Source organism: Trachypithecus francoisi, unplaced genomic scaffold (genome assembly GCF_009764315.1).
Source record: "Trachypithecus francoisi isolate TF-2019V2 unplaced genomic scaffold, Tfra_2.0 Lachesis_group3, whole genome shotgun sequence".
NCBI lineage: Eukaryota > Metazoa > Chordata > Mammalia > Primates > Cercopithecidae > Trachypithecus > Trachypithecus francoisi.
Window position 1 is genome coordinate 17,832,741 of NW_022681468.1, and position 14,859 is coordinate 17,847,599.

At 45.2% G+C, this 14,859-nt stretch overlaps 1 pseudogene; it reads left to right on the plus strand.

Moving 5' to 3' along the window:
* Nucleotides 1-4,163: 4,163 nt before the first annotated feature.
* LOC117071140 lies at nt 4,164-5,292 on the plus strand (annotated as a pseudogene).
* Nucleotides 5,293-14,859: the final 9,567 nt, after the last annotated feature.

Below are 14,859 nucleotides of genomic sequence, written 5' to 3' on the forward strand. Positions count from 1 at the left end.
TCTGTCTCCCAGGCTGGAGTGCAGTGGTGTCAACATAGCTCCCCGCAAACTTGACCTCCTGGGCTCAAGCGATCCTCCCACTTCAGGCTTCTGAATAGCTGGGACTACAGGCACAAACCATCATGCCTGGCTAATTTTTTTTTTTTTTTTTTGTAGACACAGGGTCTAGCTACGTTGTCCAAGCTGGTCTCAAACTCCTGGGCTCAAGGAAGCCTACCACTTTGGCCTCTCAAATGTGTTGGGATTACACGTGTGCACCACCACTCCCAGCCTGTGCCAGGCATTATTCTAGGTTCTGGGAATAGAGTCGTGAACAAGATAGACAAAAGTCCTTGGCCTCATGGAATTTATTTTCTACCGGTGTGGGGTGGAGGGAGACTAACACACTGCCTATTTTACTTATTTGTTTAGTTACAGTCTGATGATGGAATCTGCTCTAGAGAAAAAATAAAACAGGAGATAGGAATAGGGAATATGTGAGTGTGCGCAGCAGGTGGTATCAGTGTGAGTTCAAATCCAGGGGTCCTCGTTGGGAAGGTGACATTTGTGCAGGCATCCAAAGAAGTGGGAAGGAGCCACACAGACCTCTGAGGGAAGATACTCTGGGCAGAGGGAAGAGCAACGGCCAAGGCCCTGAGGTGAAGCATGCCTGGGCTGTTTGAGGAACAAGAAGGAGGCCCATGTGGCTGAGGCAGAGTAGGCAAGAGGGAGAATAGGATGACGTGAAGCCAGAGAGCATGTAAGCACCAGACAATGGCCAAGGTTAACCGGTGTATTTCGTTTCCTTGGCCACAGTGGTGGTTCAGGGATGGGCCAGTGACATGAACCATGAGGGAAATATGGGCTGGGTGATGGGCAGCCATCTTGTCACCACATGGAACCTGAGGAGAAAGTCAAAATGGAGGACAGGGTCACTGAGGGATGGGTGTCATGGACTGAGCTCCTGAATCCTACTGAGCCTGAAAACTTTACATCCCTTGGCATTTTCAATTTCTGGGAGCCAGTAAATCCTCTTTTTTCCTTAAACTATTTTGGATTTTTTTCTAAATAAATCTTCAGACCTCAAAAGTCCCACCTCTTGACACTAAGTTCACAGGTGAAGCATACCACCCCAGCATCCGTTTGCTCTCTGTGTCATGCTGGAGGCCCCAGGCTGGCTCTGCTCTCACCTTAGGAGTAGGGGGGGTCCTCCCTCTCCCTCTGCCTCTAAAATGCACCTGAGTTGACAGGGATGGAGGATGGCAGAACGCTGAACTCCTTCCCAAATTCCGTTTTTCTGTCTCACACTCCATCTCCCCCAGATCGTTGGATCCTGTTGGCCCTTTCCTACCTGAAGAAGAGAGAGTACTGATGTGCTGGATTTTACATATGTTGAGTTTTTATGTATGTCATTGTATTTTTACAGTTTTGCAGCTCTAGGAGGTAGGTATTGGCAGCGTTGATGTTTATCATATTACCATGATGGTATATGGCTGGCATCTCATTCTTATGTTGGTAGCCATGCCATACAGGCTGCTTACATTTTTAGAAATGACTTTTGGATATTAGTATACCTTTGTACCCTAGATGCCAGCAGAGGTCCCCTGCCCTTTGAGATTTAAATTAAATTGATTCAGGCCTGTAATCCCAGCACTTTGGGAGGCTGAGGTGGGCAGATCACTTGAGGTCAGGAGTTCAAGACCAGCCTGGCCAACATGGTGAAACCCTGTCTCTACAAAAAATACAAAAATTCGCCAGGTGTGGTGGTCTGTGCCTCAGGTGACTGAGACATGAGAATCACGCAAACCCGGGAGGTGAAGATTGCAGTGAGCTGAGATCGTGCCACTGCACTCCAGTCTGGGTGACAGACTGAGACTCTGTCTCAAAAACAAGCAAACAAACAGATTAAGTTGATTCCAATACTGCTGTGTGTGCAATCACAGCCAGCCATGTTTCCTCTAATCTCCTAGGAGATATGTGGGGGGTGGGAACCTATGTTTTCCCATTGATCTCTGGCTTCAAGCTCCTCTGGCTTCTTGCAAAATTCTCTTGCTGTTCCTCTCACGTTGCAGCCTGTTTCTGATCACATCACCCAGGTATGGAGTGCTCCCTCCCCTCCTCACACTACACAACACATATTATTAACTCAAAGCATTTGTATGTAGAAAACTATACTGAAGGTTTAGAATGTTGAATGGGGATGCTTCACCGCAAAACAAGAAAAGAAATAGAACATCACGCATCCCTCTGTTGGCATGTAGTTGGCCATTTCCAACAAGAGGACTCTCTCCCGTGTGGCCTTTCTCCTCCCAGTTAAGCCCTCACCTTGCACTTTTCTGGGTCCCCTCGCTTTCCCACCTTTTCATCTCCTCTTTCCCATTTGATTCCCAGTCACTTTTGCAAAATAAAAATGTGAGTTCTCCAGCCCTACTCACCTCTAGGCTTACCTGGAAGCTCATTAGCATGTCTGCTCATCAGGGGCACATTCTCTCCAAGTCCCTCTTTTGAACAGCACAGAGGAGCCAGCACGGCTTTCCACTTTGGTCCTTCCCTTGTTCCAGCCATACCAATCTCTGCTGGGGAAGGTGTGCATTAGTGATATATTCCCCAGTGTTATGAATGATTCCATAAGTCCAGAAGTTGCCACAGGAAACCTTGGCTTTAAGAACTAAACTTTTTCTCTATATTACATCCATGTTAACGGGGAGAAAAAGAATGCTTCATGAGGTTAGGTGGATAAGTAATTGCCCAGTCTAGCACAGCTAGGATCCAGGAGAAGAGGGATTGAATCCAGGTGTGGTGATGGCAAATTTATGCCATTTCCATGATGGCATCATGAATCCAATAAAAATTGCTTTGCTGTATTTACCGAGATTCACCCACACACATTCACTAAACTCTTACATGAAAGCACCAGGCTGGACAGGTTGTGGTTGGGGGTATGAGGACGGAAAATCAATGGTCCCTTCCTAGAAAGAATCCTTCATCTCACAGGGAGACAGATCAGATGGCCCATAAATTAAAGTGGAAGTTCAGGAAATTCAAGGAAAACAGGATAAAATACTCTGAAAATTCTTTACCTCTCTATTAAGGAAGTAGCAAGGCAGTGATTATGAACTTGGACTCTGGTGACCCTAGGCGAGTTCCTTACTTGCTCTGTACCTCACTTTTTTTTCAGCTGTAGAATGAAGACAATAATAGAACCCTTCTTATAGGGTTGGTGTGAAGGTTAAATGGATTAATGCATGCAACATACTTAGAACAGCACCTGGCACACAGCAAACACTCAATAAATGTTAGCTATCACTATTAACGTATGGTGTACATGGCCAAAAATGATTTTGCTTGATAAATATTATGATCCATGATCATCAAGGGAGGAAACTGAAGCACAGAGATAAAACAATGCCCTCCAGGTCACAGAGTCATTTTGCTGCAGAGGGAGGAATAGTAAGCAGGTCTTAGATGCTGGTCCAGTATTTTCCTACTCCTGCATGTCCCAACTGAGAGTTGAGAGTGTACAGGAAAACTGCTGATCATGCTTTTTGGTAGAAATGGTGGCTTTGATTTTGAGTGGGCTGTATTCAGGAATGGGTGATAAGGAAGGGTGACGTGATTTTAAAAAAATGTGAGAAGGAAGGGTGACATGATTTAAAAAAAAAAAAAGTAGTGATTCATCAAAATCCATTCTTCTCATCATCCATGGTGAGGGTTCAGTGGTGGATGCATGCTGAACAGTAGAGAACCAGGTTTCCCAATGTTCCTTGTGTCAGGGGCAGCGGCCATATTGAAAAGTTCTCACTTGCATATTGTGAGAAGAGGATGAACCATCCCCAGGATGACATCTTAAGACCCAGAGTGTGGTGGGTGCACAGCCGGGCTCGGTCTGCTGAAGCCATTGCCAGGCGCAGGTGAAAGGGCTCCTGCACCGTGCCCTGTGCCTCCCACCTGCCTGGCATTGTGCGCAGAGCAGGAAAGTGTGGCTGTTACAAATGCATCCTCATTTGGGGGAGCAGCAGCCAACTACCTTCATACCAGTCTCTCTCTTTAAAAGGTGAGGTGAATCGGTGATTTTCCTGAAAAATTACAGGTATCCAGCTAAGATCTGAATGCCATCACCCTACCCAGGGCCCTGCCTTTTTCTCGTGGTGAACCCTTGATGGATTTGTTAGTTGCTTGAGAAAATGGCTATGAGCAGACTGAGGTTAGGAAGACAGAATTTTCATCGGTTAAAGAGGAAGAGCTGATTGCTGTTGAAACTCATCGTCTTTGCTGTGCTTCTGTTTTGTGAATTTTTGATCTATTACTTAGTGATCTTCTGGTGTAATTGGCCTGAAGTGAAAACCACAGCCTATGATGGTGAACAGGCCACGCATGAGCCTGTGCTCAAAGTCATGCTTTTGGCTGACACCCACTTGCTTGGGGAATTCCTAGGTCACTGGTTGGACAAATTATGAAGGAAATGGCAGGTGGAGAGAGTCTTCCAGACAGCTCTGTGGTTGCTGCAGCCGGAAGTCATCTTCATCCTGAAGGATGTCTTTGATGAAGGGAAGTGGAGCACCCCTGAGGCCTGGGTGGATGATGTGGAGCAGTTTCAGAAAATGTTCAGACACCCAAGTCATGTGCAGCTGAAGGTAGTTGCTGGAAACCATGACACTGGCTTCCACTGTGAGATGAACACACACGAGATAGAATGGATTGAGAAAGTGCTCATCTCTGAAAGGCTGTTTTCGCTGAATGCCTCTGAAAGACATTAACTTTGTGATGGTCAACAGCATGGCACTGAAGGGGGACAGCTGTGGCATCTGTTCTGAAGCAGAAACAGAGATCATTGAAGTTTCTTACGGACTGAATTGCTCCCGAGAGCGTTATCCTCTTTATTGGAGAAGCGACGCTAACTGTTCTGGGGAAGATGTTGCTCCTCCGGAGGAAAAGAACATCCCATTAAAGAAGAACTATGATGTGCTTTCTTGAGAGGCATCACAGAAGCTGCTGTGTTGGTTCCAGCCACACCTGGACCTCAGAGGCCACATGCACAGCACCTGCGAGGCGCACCCCGGGGGACGAATCCCCGAGCTCAGCTTCCCGTCTTTCAGTTGGAGGAACAGAAACAACCCCAGTTTCACTATGGGTAGCATCACACCCACAGACTACACCCTCTCCAGGTGCCACCTACCATGTAAGGACGTGGTTTTGATCATCTACTGTGGAGCGGTGGACTTCCTTGTGGTTCTCACACTTACTCACTTTGAGCTTTTAGCCTCACTTTTTCTTTCTGGTTTGAACCTGCTCAGAAAGCATAAGACAAGGTGAAAAGCAGGCAGCGTTTGCACTTAGTAATAAATATCAAAGCCCAAGAAATGGAACTTTGGACAGAGATCATATTAGAATCGAGTGGATGATGAGACCAAATATAGGCCATCTCTCTGCACCTCACAGAAATTCTCAATCACTGAAACGAGTTACTGCAGAATAAATAGTAGATTGTACTGTTCTCATGCTATAAAAATGGAACAGGTACTCTACAACAACAAAAACAACAACAACAAAAGACACAGAGTGGTTCTTCCATGCTCTTTCTGCCCTTCTTGCTGGCTACAGAAATGATCAGATAGATTAGCAGACTCTAAAGCAAGACTCCTCAAACTACCTGTGTTGAAGAACATGATTTCCACCCAACTCCAATTCCCATCTATCACGGACCAAGTTTTGGTCTACCACCTGTTCAATGAGCCGAGTCCACTGGTCATTTGTCTGGATGTCATGGCAATGTCAAATCGTGGTAAAAGTTTCTGAAAGCATATTATCCATGTCACGACTCAATTCATGGTGGACTTCTACCAAGCAGTTTGTGGACTGGTACTTGCCTATGGTCCACACTTAAGCAGCACTGCTCCCGGACATGCAGAGACAAGCTGAAAAGTACCATGGTTCCTGATGGCTGCGTGGGGCAGAGTGATCTGCCAGGCTGGAATGTTCAAATCAGATGCTTACATCTGAGAACAAGAAACGAAAAGCCATATTCTTTACTGTATCTTAATATTGCTTTCTCCAGGAAGTATGCTTTACCCTAATATAGATGGGTCATGCCATGTATTAAAAGGAAGAGTGGACTTTTGAACCAGGCAGAATGACCCTTGCTGTAGCCCAAGCTGTAAATACATTGGCTCTACTTGCTGGGGCGATGCCACACCTCCCCAGGACATTCCTGGGTGATCATGGTGTGCCATACACTGAAGGATGACACAAGGCCACCGATCCCCTGCCAACAGATCCCTCACTGGATTCCTTTTCATCTGTAGGTTCTTGGTATGTCTGGGAATGATTTGGATCCAAGTAAATTCATGTTCTGAGGCTCAAAGGAAATCAAAGGTGTTGAAGTGCTTTGATCCGAAGGCTGGTAAGCAAAGTTTAGTTTATAAAACAGCTGGTGCTGAGAGAAGATTGAAATAAGGATTTGGGGACCCCTGTAAGGTCTAAGAGATCCTAGGGGGGCAGTGAGCAGGGCCTACACTTGGAAATTAGACTGACGTGCTTCTGATGCCTAGAGTCACAAATTCCAGCTGAGTGCCTTTGGGTGAGTCACGTGGTGTCTTCTCTGTAAAGGAAGACTGTAATGATGACACTGCAGGAGTGGTATGAAGGTCTCCAAGAAGGTACAGAAAGACCTGCATGCAACTGGCTGGCAGCCAGGGCCCAGCAAGGAGCAGATGGCACATTCAAACTGGGTGACTGGAGGAGAGAGAAATTAGGAGACGGCTTACAAAGGCGCAGCAGGGATGGGGAGACTCACAAGACACAGCGTAGTACCTGGCTGGCAATGGTGTGTATGGGCGGAGGAGTGGGGGTAGCTGTTATAGCTGTTAGCCTGAAGGGCAAAGGAGAAAACAGTTGTCAGAATCCAGAACCCTCGCTACATACAGGTAGCATGAGGGGGAGGGTCGTCCAATAGGAATGGAGGTTGATTCTAGGACATACACTGCCAACCCCTGGTGGTATCTCTACAGGGTATGAACTGGAGAATAAACCTGACTTTACTCTCTTCCCACCCTTCTAACTGGCTGCTTCTTCCCACTAGCCAAACTCCAGTGAAAGGCAGAGGATAAGGGGACCTTTCAGGCAGGCCAGTGTCCCAGGCTCAAAAGAGGATGGAGAAGCAGGAAGAAGAATCCAGGAAGGCCAATGACTGCATCCTCCCAACCCAGCATATAGAAGCTGCTCAACTTACAGGAGCACTTAAAAAAAATTTATAGTCTTTGGATGTAACTCCAAGTAAGGTCACATGCTTCCTCTGAGGCACCACTTAACTGAAAATTGGACCTCGCGAATGCGAGGCAGGCAGGTCTGTTCTCACATGGAGCAGAGAGGATGAGCAAACGTTTCTCTCTGTGCTGGCCTCTTGCCAGATCCTTTTCCACTTCTTTATTCCTCGTTCTCTGCTGTCCTTGCCTAGGAAACCACCATCTGGCTGCAACCCGCCTAAGGAAGGTATTGGTGAGTGGAGGACCTGGGGTACGTCCCCTGCTGCCTTAAGAGATGATTAGTGGCTGCTTGTCGGCAGATGTAGCTCAGTGGCATTTTAATATCCAAATGTCCCCCTGCCTCACGAGGGAGGCCACGGACTGTTGAAAGTGTTTCACACAGAGAGCCCTGATTGCTGTGGCAATAATTCCTTCAACAGCCATTAAACCACTTCTGAATGTGTTATTAAAAAAGAAAACCAAGAGAAAAGGGCAGGGGGTGGGTGGGGAGGGGGGCAGACATCCTTCCTATTTCCTGAAAAATATCAGCACTCACAGGGTGAGCTTTAACTAATCAGATGAGATTTTAATATTAGTGTGTTGGCAGTTATGAGTGCACTGTCAGTCCTGCCCAAGTATCGGCAGAGCCCGGCACCCACTGGGGCGATTTGTGCCTGGGCTGCTCACCAGCATTCTCTGGTCCAAGATAGATGTTGTCTTAAGTCTTTGAGAGTAAATGAGTCTTCTCAGCTCAGGTGCCTTCCTTGGCAAAACATCCAGTTCTTTAGTCAGGGCCTGTGCCCACCCCCATAAACCACTTACCAAAAGGTGCCTGGAATATATGGGTGTCCCTATCCACTCACTCAGCAAATATATATTGGGGGGGGTTCTGTATTAGTCCATTCACACTGCTAGTAAAGACATACCCAAGACTAGGTAATTTATAAAGGAAAAAGAGATTTAATGGACTCATAGTTCCACATGGCTGGGGAGGCCTCACAATCATGGTGGAAGGCAAAGGAAGAGCAAAGGCACGTCTTACATCACGGCAGGCAAGAGAGAAGTGCCAAGCAAAGGAGAGGAAAACCGGCCGAGCACAGTGACCCACGCCTGTAATCCCAGCACTTTGGGAGGATGAGGGCAGATCCCGAGGTTAGGAGATCGAAACCATCCTGGCCAACATGGTGAAACCTCGTCTCTACTAAAATACAAAAAATTAGCCGGGTGTGGCAGAGCGCACCTATGGTCCCAGCTACTGGGGAGGCTGAGGCAGGGGAATTGCTGGAACCTGGGAGGTGGAGATTGCAGTGAGTTGAGATTGCGCCACTGCACTCCAGCCTGATGACAGAGTGAGACTCTGTCTAATTGAAAATAAAAGGTGGGGGGAACCCCTTATAAAACCATCAGACCTCATGAGAACTCACTATCACGAGAAGAGCAGCGTGGGGGTAACCGTCCCCATGATTCAATTACCTCCCACCACGTCTCTCCCACAACACGTGGGGATTATGGGAGCTACAATTCAAGATGAGATTTGGGTGGGGACACAGCCAAACCATATCAGGGCCTCTGCCAGGCACAGCTAGATGCTTGGGCTGCAATAGGGACGGTCTGCAGAATATCAATAGATACGAGGGCTCCAGCAACGGCCCAACCAGAACAGATGTCAGTCAAGGGGCTGACACAGGTCCCGCTGGCCCCCATTGAGCCAGTCACTAACCCTCTCTGTTAATGGTTGGCGATTTCTGGGGCCTTGCTCAGCATAGTGAGTGTTAATTGGTCTGGAAGTATTTCAGCATTTTACCAGTTGTCGTAGTCGTACTGACATGTGCGAACTGAACAAAACATGCCATGTCTCCCCTACGGAGTTTACCTTCTTACGAGCATGGAGAAGCAGTCAGCTTTTTATTTTCCATCCTTGTCATAGGGATGCTTTTAAAGTCTTACTGAAAAATAGGAAAAGCTCCATTTTCTGTGCTAGGCCTATGTAGGTCGTTTAAAAAATGATGAGACACAGGTTTCAGGCTATCAGGCACAGAGGTTGTTTGGAGCAACTTTTGATCTTCATTTAAGGCAAGGCTGTGTGACATTTAACAGTGTCTGCACCCTTTCGGCTTAGAGGTTTTGTCTAGACAGCTGTCACAAGCATGCTCGCTCCCACTCCCAGAGGAATGAGTGAAGAGGGGTTTGCCCACATATAAGGGACCCGGGACAAATGCCCCCAAAGGGAGATGTGTTCTGTCCCCTTTTGATACCTTCTTTAGCGAGGCAAAATGACAGCTATGATGATACCCCACCGCCACTTCCTGACAGTCATCTGCCCCATGGAGGGGCTAGCTTTCCCTGACGGATCTCTCCCTGGATAGGAAGTTCATTCTCACAGCCACATGCAGAGCCTGATGGATTCTCACTTCGGAATAATGGTCACCGATTATGAGATCAGTTTTGTCCCTGGAAAGGAAGAACTGCAAAACAGTTTCTGTTAACATCCCTGGTCCATAAAAGGAGGTTTGCAAGCACTTTTTAGAGGTATCACTTGCTAATCAAACCTGGATTTCTAGGTTATTCTCTGTTCTGAGAATTGCTAATGCTACCAAGAAGGCAAAAATGCAAAGAAAATACGGGATGGAGTGGAGAAAGCAGCCACCATTTATAAAGAGAGAGGCAGCAGCATTATGTTTCTTAAAAATTACCAAAGGGGAGAATGGATGCCACTGATGTTCTTCTGAGTTACTCTTGGATCAAATCTACCAGAAGTGTCCTTAAAATCTGTGTATGACAACATGCTAGTAGAGAGGAAAGCAAGGGAGCTGTGGGCAAGACCACCAAATAAGAACAGCTCCAGCCTGTAGCTCCCAGCGAGATCCATGCAGAAGGTGGGTGATTTCTGCATTTCCAACTGAGGTACTGGCTCATATCATTGGGACTGGTTAGACAGTGAGTGTAGCCCACAGATGGCAAGCCAAAGCAGGGTGGGGTGTTGCCTCACCTGGGAAGTGCAAAGGGTCAGGGAACTCCCTCCCCTAGCCAAGGGGAGCCATGAGGAAATGTGCCGTGAGGGACAATGCATTCCGGCCCAGATACTACACTTTTCCCACAGTCTTCACAACCTGTATACCAGAAGATTCCCTCGGGTGCCTATGCCACTAGGGCCCTGGGTTTCAAGCACAAAACTGGGCAGCCAGTTGGGCAGACACCAAGCTAACTGCAGGAGTTTTTTTTTTTTTTTTTTTCATAGCCCAATGGTGCCTGGAATGCCAGTGAGACAGAACAGTTCACTCCCCTGGAAAGGGGGCTAAAGCCAGGGAGCCAAGTGGTCTAGCTCAGTAGATCCCACACTACGGAGCTCAGCAAGCTACGATCCACTGGCTTGAAATTCTCTCTGCCAGCACAGCAGTGTGAAGTTGACCTGGGATACTAGAGCTTGGTAGGAGGAGGGGTGTTTGCCATTACTGAGGCTTGACTAGGCAGTTTTCCCCTCACAGTATAAAGAAAGCCACTGGGAAGTTCAAACTGGGCTGAGCCCAATTCAGCTCGGCAAAGCTGCTGTAGCCAGACTGCCTCTCTAGAATCCTCCTCTCTGGTAAGGGCATCTCTGAAAGAAAGGCAGCAGTCCCAGTCGGGCTCATAGATCAAACTCCCATCTCCCTGGGACAGAGCAGCTGAGGGAAGGGGCGGCTGTGGGCACAGCTTCAGCAGACTTAAACATTCCTGCCTGCCAGCTCTGAGGAGAGCAGCAGATCTCCCAGCACAGCACTTGAACTCTGCTAAGGGACAGACTGTCTTCTTGAGTGGGTCCCTGATCCCTGTGCCACCTGACAGGGAGACACCTCCCAGCAGGGGTTGACAGACACCTCAGGAGAACTCTGGCTGGCATCTTGTGGGTGCCCCTCTGGTATGAAGCTTCCAGAGGAATAAACAGGCAGCAATCTTTGCTGTTCTGCAGCCTCCGCTGGTGATACCCAAGCAAACAGGGTCTGGAGTGGACCTCCAGCAAACTCCAGCAGACCTGCAGCAGAGACTGTTAGAAGGAAAACTAACAAACAGAAAGGAATCACATCAACATCAACAAAAAGGATGTCCACACAGAAACCCCATCCAAAGGTCACCAGCATCAAAGACCAAAGGTAGATAAATCCATGAAGATGAGGAAAAACCAGTGCAAAAAGGCTGAAAATTCCAAAACCCAGAAAGCCTCTTCTCCTCCAAAGGATCACAACTCCTTGCCAGCAAGGGAACAAAACTGGATGGAGAATGAGTTTGATGAATTGACAGAAGTAGTCTTCAGAAGGTGGGTAATAACAAGCCCCTCTGAGCTAAAGGAGCATGGTTTAACCCAATGCAAGGAAGCTAAGAACCTTGAAAAAAGGTTAAAGGAATTGCTTACTAGAATAATCAGTTTAGAGAAGAACATAAATGACCTGATGGAGCTGAAAAACACAGCACAAGAACTTCATGAAGCATACACAAGTGTCAATAGCCAAATTGATCAAGTGAAAGAAAGGATATCAGAAATTGAAGGTCAACTTAATGAAATAAAGCATGAAGACAAGATTAGAGAAAAAAGAATTAAAAGGAACAAACCCTCCAAGAAATATGGGACTATGTGAAAAGACCAAACCTACGTTTGATTGGTGTACCTGAAAGTGACGGGGAGAATGGAACCAAGTTAGGAAACACTCTTCAGGATATTATCCAGGAGAACTTCCCCAACCTAGCAAGACAGGCCAACATTCAAATTCAGGAAATACAGAGAACACCACAAAGATACTCCTTGAGAAGAGCAACCCCAAGACACATAACTGTCAGATTCACCAAGGTTGAAATGAAGGAAAAAATGTTAAGAGCAACTGGAGAAAAAGGTCAGGTTACCCACAAAGGGAAGCCCATCAGACTAACAGAAGATCTTTGTGTAGAAACCCTACAAGCCAGAAGAGAGTTGGGGCCAATATTCAACATTCTTAAAGAAAAGAGTTTTTAACCCAGAATTTCATATCCAGCCAAACTAAGCTTCATTAAACTAAGGAGAAATAAAATCCTTTACAGATGAGCAAATGCTGAGAGATTTTGTCACCACCTGGTCTGCCTTACAAGAGCTCCTGAAGAAAGCACTAAATATGGAAAGGAAAACCAGTACCAGTCACTGCAAAAACATACCAACTTGTAAAGACTCTCAATACTACGAAGAAACTGCATCAACTAATGGGCAAAATAACCAGCTAGCATCATAATGACAAGATCAAATTCACACATACCAATATTAACCTTAAGTGTAAATGGGCTAAATGCCCCAATTAAAAGACACAGGCTGGCAAATTGGATAAAGAGCCAAGATCCATTGGCATGCTGTATTCAGGAGACCAATCTTATGTGCAAAGACACACATAAGTTCAAAATAAAGGGATGGAGGAATATTTACCAAGCAAATGGAAGGCAAAAAAAAAAAAAAAAAAAAAAAAAAGCAGGGGTTGCAATCCTAGTCTCTGATAAAACAGACTTTAAAACCAACAAAGACAAAAAAGACAAAGAAGGGCATTACATAATGGTAAAGGGATCAATGCAACAAGAAGAGCTAACTATTCTAAATATATATGAACCCAATACAGGAGCACCCAGATTCATAAAGCAAGTTCTTAGAGACCTATAAAGAGACATAGACTTCCCCACAATAATAGTGGGAGACTTTAACACCTCACTGTCAATATTAGACAGATCAATGAGACAGAAAATTAACAAGGTTATTCAGGACTTGAACTCAGCTCTGGACCAAGCAGACTTAATAGACATCTGCAGAACTCTCCACCCAAAATCAACAGAATATACATCCTTCTCAGCACCACATCACACTTATTCTAAAATTGACCACATAATTGGAAGTAAAATACTCCTCAGCAAATGCCAAAAAATGGAAATAATAACAAACAGTCTCTCTGACCACAGGGCAATCAAATTAGAACTCAGCATTAAGAAACTCACTCAAAACCGCACAACTACATGAAAACTGAACAACCTGCTCCTGAATGACTACTAGGTAAATAAAGAAATCAAAGCAGAAATACATAAGTTCTTTGAAACCAATGAAAACAAAGACATAATGTACCAGAATCTCTGAGATACAGCTAAAGCAGTGTTTCGAGGGAAATTTGTAGCACTAAGTTCCCACAGGAGAAAGCAGGAAAGATCTAAAATCGACACCCTGACATCACAATCAAAAGAACTAGAGAAGCAAGAGCAAACAAATTCAAAAGCTAACAGAAGACAAGAAATAACTAAGATCAGAGCAGAACTGAAGGAGACAGAGACATGAAAAACCCAGAACGCTTCAAAAAAAGTCAATGAATCTGGTGGGGCTGGTGTTTTGAAAAGATTAACAAAATAGATAGGCCACTAGCCAGAATAATAAAGAAGAAAAGAGAGAAGAATAAAATAGATACAATAAAAAAAGATAAAGAGAATATCACCATTGATCCCACAGAAATACAAACTACCATCAGAGAATACTGTAAACACCTCTATGCAAATAAACTAGAAAATCTAGAAGAAATGGAGAAATTCTTGGACACATACACTCTCCCAAGACTAAACCAGGAAGAAGTAGAATCCCTGAATAGACCAGTAACAAGTTCTGAAGTCAAGGCAGCAATTAATAGCCTAGCAACCAAAAAAAGTCCAGGACTGGACAGATTCACAGTTGAATTCTCTGAGAGGTACAAAGAGGAGCTGGTACCATTCCTTCTGAAAGTATTCCAAACAATAGAAAAGAGGTACTCTTCCCTAACTCATTTTATGAGGCCAGCATCATCCTGATACTAAAACCTGGCAGAGACATAGCAAAAAAAGAAAAGACAATTTCAGGCCAATATTCCTGATGAATATCAGTGCAAAAATCCTCAATAAAATACTGGCAAACCAAACTCAGCAGCACATCAAAAAGCTTATCCACCACAATCAAGTGGGATTCATCCCTGGGATGCAAGACTGGTTCAACATACCAAATCAATAATCATAATCCATCACATAAACAGAACCAATGACAAAAACAACATGATTATCTCAACAGACGCAGAAAAGGCCTTCAATAAAATTAAATACCCTTTCATGCTAAAAACATTCAATAAACTAGGTATTGATGGAACGTATCTCAAAATAATAAGAGCTATTCATGACAAACTCACAGCCAATATCATACTGAATGGGCAAAAACTGGAAGCATTCTCTTTGAAAACCAGCACAATACAAGGATGCCCTCTCTCACCACTCCTATTCAACATATTATTGGAAATTCTGGCCAGGGCAATCAGGCAAGAGAAAGAAATAAAGGGTATTCAAATAGGAAGAGAGAAAGTCAAATTGTCCCTGTTTGCAGATGACATTATTGTATAGTTAGAAAACCCCATTTTCTCAGCCCAAAATCTCCTTAATCTGATAAGCAACTTCAGCAAAGTCTCAGGATACAAAATCAATGTGCAAAAATCACAAGCATTCCTATACACCAAATCATGAGTGAGCCAAATCATGAGTGAATTCCCATTCACATTTTCTACAGAAAGGATAAAATACCTAGGAATACAACTTACAAGGGATATGAAGGACCTTTTCGAGGAGAACTACAAACCACTGCTCAAGGAAATAAGAGAGG